The 7,903-nt window shown below is 48.2% G+C and overlaps 1 long non-coding RNA gene across 1 annotated transcript in view; it reads right to left on the bottom strand.

Moving 5' to 3' along the window:
- LOC143299656 (uncharacterized) overlaps positions 1–7,254 on the bottom strand; it is a 34,185-nt gene extending 26,931 nt beyond the window's left edge. The window contains exons 1-2 of the long non-coding RNA XR_013057552.1: positions 7,211–7,254; positions 5,805–5,847 (exon numbers count right to left, since the gene is read on the bottom strand). This is a non-coding gene — a long non-coding RNA (uncharacterized LOC143299656). The remainder of the gene's footprint in view (positions 1–5,804; positions 5,848–7,210) is intronic.
- Between the last annotated feature and the right edge of the window lie 649 nt (positions 7,255–7,903).

The raw sequence follows: 7,903 nt of genomic DNA, 5'->3' as shown, positions 1-7,903 counted from the left end.
TGCATTTCTATGAAATATTCTCATTTCTCTACAGAGTGATCTTCAAAAGGAAAAATACAGAGTATGCTCTAAGCTGTCGCTGACAATATAATATCTAGTTTTGATATTTGTCCGTAAACTGTCCTCAAGGCGAACGACAGAAATTCAGCTCGGAACATTATCATAGGTCTGGTGAGATGCATATCCATACATTACATGTATGGAGTGATGGCCCAGAGGTAACGCGTCCGCCTGGGAAGCGAGAGAATCTGAGCGCGCTGGTTCAAATCACGGCTCAGCCGCCGATATTTTCTCCCCCTTCACTAGACCTTGAGTGGTGGTCTGGACGCTAGTCATTCGGATGAGACGATAAACCGAGGTCCCGTGTGCAGCATGCACTTAGCGCACGTAAAAGAACCCACGGCAACAAAAGGGTTGTCCCTGGCAAAATTCTGTAGAAAAGTCCACTTCGATAGGAAAAACAAATAAAAAATACAAAAAAAAAAAGAAGAAAAAAAAGGGTGGCGCTGTAGTATAGCAGCCCGAATTTCACACAGAGAAATCTGTTGTGATAAAATGAAATACAAATACAATACAAATACATTCCTCAAAGCACGAAACAGAAATGGAGCTCACGTGTCGGTAATTACGTAAAGTTTGAGACCCCTAACTTTTTTTTTTTTTTTAAGTGAAGCGTCAACGGACATCCCCTCTCCTCTCCCACCTTATTCCCCCCCCCCACCTCTACCTCTACCCCCCCTCCCCCTCCGTACCCACCCCCCACCCCCACCCCCCACCCCACACATCCATTCTCGACCACCCGTTAACTTCCGGTCCCAGTCTATTGCCTGTGCGTCTTTGTACGCCCCGAGAAGACTGGAGGTCACGGCCTAAAAGTTAATCTGGCGTTCATAAAGAGTAATAAATCCCCTTCTCGCTCGACACAATCTCCCCCTCTTTGGCTCGGCTCTCTTCCCAACCCTTGAGCCAATCTTCCTCCACCCACACCTCACCCTCCTGCCTCCCCCACCCCACCCCACCCCATCCCCTCCAAGCCCTACCACACACACACACACACACACACACACAAACAGCCACGCCCACCCGACGGTGGAACCACAGGGAAAGCCACAAGGGGAGTTCTGTCTTGACGCACAGCCTTGCTTGGGTTCGGGGGTGAGGGGGCCTGGGGGGTCGGGGGATGGGGGGGGGGGGGAGGAGGTGGGGGGGGGAGGGGGGGGGAGGGTTCTGGAGGACGCGGGTCGAGTTACTAAATTAATTGAATGACATCAAAAAGGACGCCCTCGCTGCCGGTGCCGGCCTCAGTTAAGTGTCACTGTCAGTCCGCCCTTTGGTCCTCGGTCCTTGGCTTGAGAGGTTTAAGGGGGTAGGTTAGAGAGAAACACTGAGAGAGGGGTGTGTGTGTGTGGGGGGGGGGGGGGGGGGGGGAGTGGGGCAGAGAGAGAGACTGGGGGATGGAAAGATATATATACATATATATATATAGGAAGAGAAAGAGAGAGAAAGAGAGAGAGGAGGGGTAGAGAGAGAGAGACAGAGAGGGGTAGAGAGAGAGGTATAGGGAAAAGAGAGAAAGAGGTCTAGGGAAAGAGAGAGAGAGGGGGAGAGAGAGACAGAAAGACACTGAGAGAGAGAGAGAGAGGAAGACAGAGAGACAGAGACAGACAGCGGGATAGGGAGAGGTAGAGAGAGAGAGACAGAGACAGAGAGAGACAGAGACACAGAGAGAGACAGAGACACACAGAGAGACAGAGACAGAGGATTGCGATCGGGGCGATGGGGTGGTCGAGTGGGAGGGGAAGTGACTATCGCCTCAAGCGCCACCGAAGACCACCCTCTAACTCCCATGGTTAGAAGCCACCCAGGTTAAGATTAATTTTCTGGATGACACGAATACTGTCTGTTTTTTTTTTCTTCTTTCTTTCTTTCTTTCTTTTCACTAATTCTTTCTCGTTTCTTTCTTTTTCCCCCCCTTCCATTCTCCTCTACACCCCTTCCCCTTTTTCCATTGCTTTTCGTCGCTGGCCTGGACTTGAAGGCTGACTGGTGGGTTTAGTTTTTCACACACACAGTCGGTCCTCTTCCTGCTCTTCAAGTGATTAAAAAAAAAAAAAATTGTCCACGGTGTGTGTGTGATGATCACTGTCAGTGGAAATCAGTGTTGCCATGCAACTCTACGAAATGTTGACAGGGGCAAGCAACGCACTCGCGCGCGCGCGCGCACACACACACACACACACCCACACACACACACGTCGCAAGTCCCAAGTCTTTACTTTTTCTCACCTTTCCTCTTTTTTTTTCTTTTTTTTCTCCTTTCCTCAACTCTTCTCACCCCTCATCTTCAATTTGTCAGCTATCTTCCAGTCTCTCCACGACATCAAAGCTAGAGCAGTGTCAAAATCCCCGCAACTATCGGACATCCAGGCACCAGACTCACATCCTGTCTCTAGCCTCCTCCCCCCCCCCCCCCCCCCCACCCGCACCCCCTCCAGCCCCCAACCCTTCCATCCTGCTCCCCCCCCACCCCCCCCCCCTCTTCCCTGTCATGCCTGTTTGCACGTGGTTGACAGGGTGCCTGGTGGCGGCGTGTGTTTGATGTAGAGCTGAGCTGTCCTGTTTCATGTCGCCCGACCGGACAACACGAGCAAGCTCCAAACCACCGGACAGTAATTGGCTGTCACCAGGCAAGACTGGGCCACCGCCGCCCTAACCCCCCCCCCCCCCCCCCTAACAACCCTTCTAGCCCTGACAACTTTTAGTTTGCACGCTGCTGTTGTTGTTGCTGCTGCTGCTGCTGTTGCTGCTGTCACAGGTAGTATAGTTCCTTTCATCCCTTTCTGCGAAGATGGGGTGCGGGGGACGGTGGGCGGGGGGCAGAGAGAGAGGGAGGGGGGAGGGAGAGAGATCTGTCGCGGTAGAAGTGGTGTTGATGAGAACAGTCAGGATAGAGAGAGAGAGGGAGAGAGTGAGAAGGAGAGAGAGAGAGGGGGGGGGTTAGACAAAGGGGGAGGAGAGGGAGAGGTGGGGGTAGGATGATGATGAAAAGTCCTGCGTTGACAATGGATACTGTTTCTGTTGTTAGTTGTTGTTGCTGTTTTTTGTTGCGCGATCGTCCTCTTTGAAGAGCGTACGCGCGCGCGCGCACACACACACACACACACACACACACACACACGAGGAGAAGGGAAAAAGAGAAAGATGTAGACGGAGACGGCGAGACAGAGAACGCACTGAGAGACAAAGAACACACTGAGAGACAACAGACGGCGAGACAGACAACAGACGGCGAGACAGAGAACGCACTGAGAGACAACAGACGGCGAGACAGACAACAGACAGCGAGACAGAGAACGCACTGAGAGACAACAGACGGCGAGACAGACAACAGACAGGGAGACAGAGAACGCACTGAGAGACAACAGACGGCGAGACAGACAACAGACAGGGAGACAGAGAACGCACTGAGAGAGAACAGACAGGGAGACAGAGAACGCACTGAGAGACAACAGACGGGGAGACAGAGAACGCACTGAGAGACAACAGACGGCGAGACAGAGAACGCACTGAGAGACAACAGACAGGGAGACAGAGAACGCACTGAGAGACAACAGACGGCGAGACAGAGAACGCACTGAGAGACAACAGACAGGGAGACAGAGAACGCACTGAGAGACAACAGACAGGGAGACAGAACGCACTGAGAGACAACAGACGGCGAGACAGAGAACGCACTGAGAGACAACAGACAGGGAGACAGAGAACGCACTGAGAGACAACAGACGGCGAGACAGAGAACGCACTGAGAGACAACAGACGGCGAGACAGAGAACGCACTGAGAGACAACAGACAGGGAGACAGAGAACGCACTGAGAGACAACAGACGGCGAGACAGAGAACGCACTGAGAGACAACAGACGGCGAGACAGAGAACACATTGAGAGACAACAGACGGGGAGACAGAGAACGCACTGGGAGACAACAGACAGGGAGACAGAACGCACTGAGAGACAACAGACGGCGAGACAGAGAACGCACTGAGAGACAACAGACGGGGAGACAGAGAACGCACTGACAGACAACAGACGGAGAGACAGAGAACGCACTGAGAGACAACAGACAGGGAGACAGAGAACGCACTGAGAGACAACAGACGGCGAGACAGAGAACGCACTGAGAGACAACAGACGGCGAGACAGAGAACGCACTGAGAGACAACAGACAGGGAGACAGAGAACGCACTGAGAGACAACAGACAGGGAGACAGAGAACGCACTGAGAGACAACAGACGGCGAGACAGAGAACGCACTGAGAGACAACAGACGGCGAGACAGAGAACAGACGGCGAGACAGAGAACGCACTGAGAGACAACAGACAGGGAGACAGAGAACGCACTGAGAGACAACAGACGGAGAGACAGAGAACGCACTGAGAGACAACAGACAGGGAGACAGAGAACGCACTGAGAGACAACAGACGGGGAGACAGAGAACGCACTGAGAGACAACAGACGGAGAGACAGAGAACGCACTGAGAGACAACAGACGGCGAGACAGAACGCACTGAGAGACAACAGACGGCGAGACAGAGAACGCACTGAGAGACAACAGACAGGGAGACAGAGAACGCACTGAGAGACAACAGACGGCGAGACAGACAACAGACGGCGAGACAGAACGCACTGAGAGACAACAGACAGCGAGACAGAGAACGCACTGAGAGACAACAGACGGCGAGACAGAACGCACTGAGAGACAACAGACGGCGAGACAGAACGCACTGAGAGACAAGAGACGGCGAGACAGAACGCACTGAGAGACAACAGACAGGGAGACAGAGAACGCACTGAGAGACAACAGACGGCGAGACAGAACGCACTGAGAGACAACAGACGGCGAGACAGAACGCACTGACAGACAACAGACGGCGAGACAGACAACAGACGGCGAGACGGACAACAGACGGCGAGACAGAACGCACTGACAGACAACAGACGGGGAGACAGACAACAGACGGCGAGACAGACAACAGACGGCGAGACAGAGAACGCACTGAGAGACAACAGACGGCGAGACGGAGCGGTGGAAATATATGATGAAAACAATTCTGGGAGATGCTCTTTTTTTCTTTTTTGGTTTGTTTGTTTGTTGTTTTTTTGCAAGCAATATTCTTCCATGAGAGAGAAAATAAATGTGTGGGAATACCTACATAATTATGATCGGACCATTCTCTCTCTCTCTCTCTCGACCAAAAGGGGAAAGAATATTTGACTGTTATCAGTGGTTGCATCCCTGTCGACTGTAATACATCACTGTGAAACAAATAAGAACAACCGAATCATTTAGCGTTCTCCACCTACGGGTTTTTTTTTAATTTGTTTTTTATTCATTAATTTATTTTATAGCGATCTATGTTTTCAATCTTTTCTAACTATTTTCATTAGTTTGTGTAAGTTTGAACAGAGCTCAATATTTCATTCCGTTTCGTTTTTTTTTATGTCCTTGTTTTCTATTGAAGTTCCAATTTCTTCTTCTTTTTTTTTTGTTGCTTTCTTTTACTTTATTTTTATACTTTTTGTTGTTCTTTTCTGCGTCCCAAACAACGACCAGCATACAATTTGACGCAAGTACCTGTATCGCAAACTGAATGGTGTTAGACAGTCCACCGCTGGTTAGAACAGACGTATTCTGGATGTTATTCATTATTCGAACAACTGCTACAGAGAGGAAACCAAGCATCTTATTGAAACACACACCGTCAGGAACACCACCATCAGGAACAATCACCGACATTTCACTCACCTTGGTCAGACGGATTATCTCCCATCCCGACCGGACGTACAGGCTGAAAACCAAAGCATTGTTGGGGTTCATTGGTTGCAGTATCATATGGACACAAATGAAGCTACGAGTGTATTTGCAAAAAGTGAATAACTGGGAAGCAAACGAATTGATCTGAATAAACTCATGTGACGTAAAATATGTGATGTGCCAAATATTGAACTGAGAAGAAAGTGCATGATATGGGTAAATACATCAAAGTTGACGATGGTGCTGAACGTATTTGCTTTAAACGGGGGCGTATCTGTACATTGTTTTCAAACGTTATTGCTGGGTAAAAATCGTGCTCATTTATTTCTTCACAATGGGAAACTACTTGGTCAACAAACCTACACATCGTCACCACTTGCGTCACCAACTCAATGAACCAGAGGGCAAAGAATAATTATGTGTGGTCTTTGGATACATTTCCTGCCGACTGAAATACTTCAATGTGCAATATTAACTGAATCATTAAACATTTCTCACATACGTCTTTAAGCACTCTATGTTTTCAATCTTCTCCATTTTTTTTTTTATTAAAAAAAGGAGAAGTTTTTGTTTGGACTTTTCATTCCGTTTCGCAACCGCTTTCGATTGAACATTGAATTTCTTTTCTTTTGCGTCCAACACCGCAAACAGCAAACTACTCGATATACACATCACTTGCATCGCTAACTAAATAGATGATGGAGTCTCCCGTCAGACTGACGGATGAGTAGGCAGGCAGGCTTATCTGTCGGTGTGTGTCCTCATATGGGAGAAGAGGCCGATTCTGGATGCGCAGCACTTCCCACAGGTGTTGCAAGGGAAAACGTCTCCAGAAGTTGAGCCCTGCTTCCTTCGCTCACGCTTCTCCTTAATGGCCAGCGTTCTCTTGTTTTCAAACGTCTTTATGCCACTAGAGCACAGCATCCTCCAGCGAGAGCAGTCAAGGGCATCAGTTTCCCAGGAAGCGATGTCTGTGTCACAGGCTTTGAGGTTTGTCTTCAAGGTGTCCTTGAAGCGCTTGCAGGGTCTTCCAAGTTCGCGGTGGCCTTCCTTCAGCTGGACATACAGTGGCATTTCCGGGATCCTACTGTCTGTCATGCGGACAACGTGTCCTGTCCAGCGTAGCTGGCACTGGATCAGCAAGCTTTCGATGCTGGGCAGGCCGCTCCTCTCTAGGACCTGGGTTTGCCTGACCAGCACAGGTGATTTTTTTGTGTGAAGAGAAGTTAATAAAATAAATACAGTTTTAAACTGTCCGTCACTGACTAAACAAACATTCTGGTTATTGTTTGTTATCTAACCACTGCTACAGAGAGGAAACACCACATTTAGTTGAAACAAACACCGTCAGAAACACACACCACCAGGCAAACTGCATTCACCATCACGTCACTCACCTTTGTCAGACAGACGGATTATCTCCCATCCCGACCGGACAGGCTGAAAAACCAAAACCAAAACATTGTTCAGGTTCATAGGGAGCAGGCAGTATCATGTGGACACAAACGAACCAAAAAAATGTGTTTATAAATAGTGAATAACTGGGAAGAAATATTAATCTGAATAAACGTACGTAACATGTGATGTGCCAAATATTGAACTGGGAAGAAAATGTAGATTTATCTGGGTAAATTCATAAAAGTTGACAATGGTGTACAACGTAATTGTTTGTTTTTTACGGGACATATTTGTAAATCTTTGAAAAAAAAATTACCTTATTGGTTGGTAACATTGTTGTTTACTTGTTAATTTACAAGGACAAATCTACTTAGTCAGTAAACCTTGACATCGTCATCACTTGCGTCATCAACTCAGCGAACATTGTATGAACTATTCACCACCAGCAAAACAAGCACATCCTAGGTACTTTGTATTTTATAAGAGGTGCTTAAAAGAAAATCGCTTGAAAAAAATATGCAACTAATGAAAACCCACCAACCCATACTGTATCATAATCATACACATAACCACCACCAACAAAAGTGGATAGTTTATTTTTCTGTAACCGTTTCCTTGTGATATAAACTAATACTGCCCTGACATTTTCAAAACATTTTTCTCTTATGTCGAAAGGACAGTCTGAAATAAAC

The sequence above is a fragment of the Babylonia areolata genome, chromosome 25 (assembly GCF_041734735.1).
Source record: "Babylonia areolata isolate BAREFJ2019XMU chromosome 25, ASM4173473v1, whole genome shotgun sequence".
NCBI lineage: Eukaryota > Metazoa > Mollusca > Gastropoda > Neogastropoda > Buccinidae > Babylonia > Babylonia areolata.
Note: the sequence above shows the minus strand (reverse complement) of the source record. Positions and strands in the feature narration are given on the sequence as shown.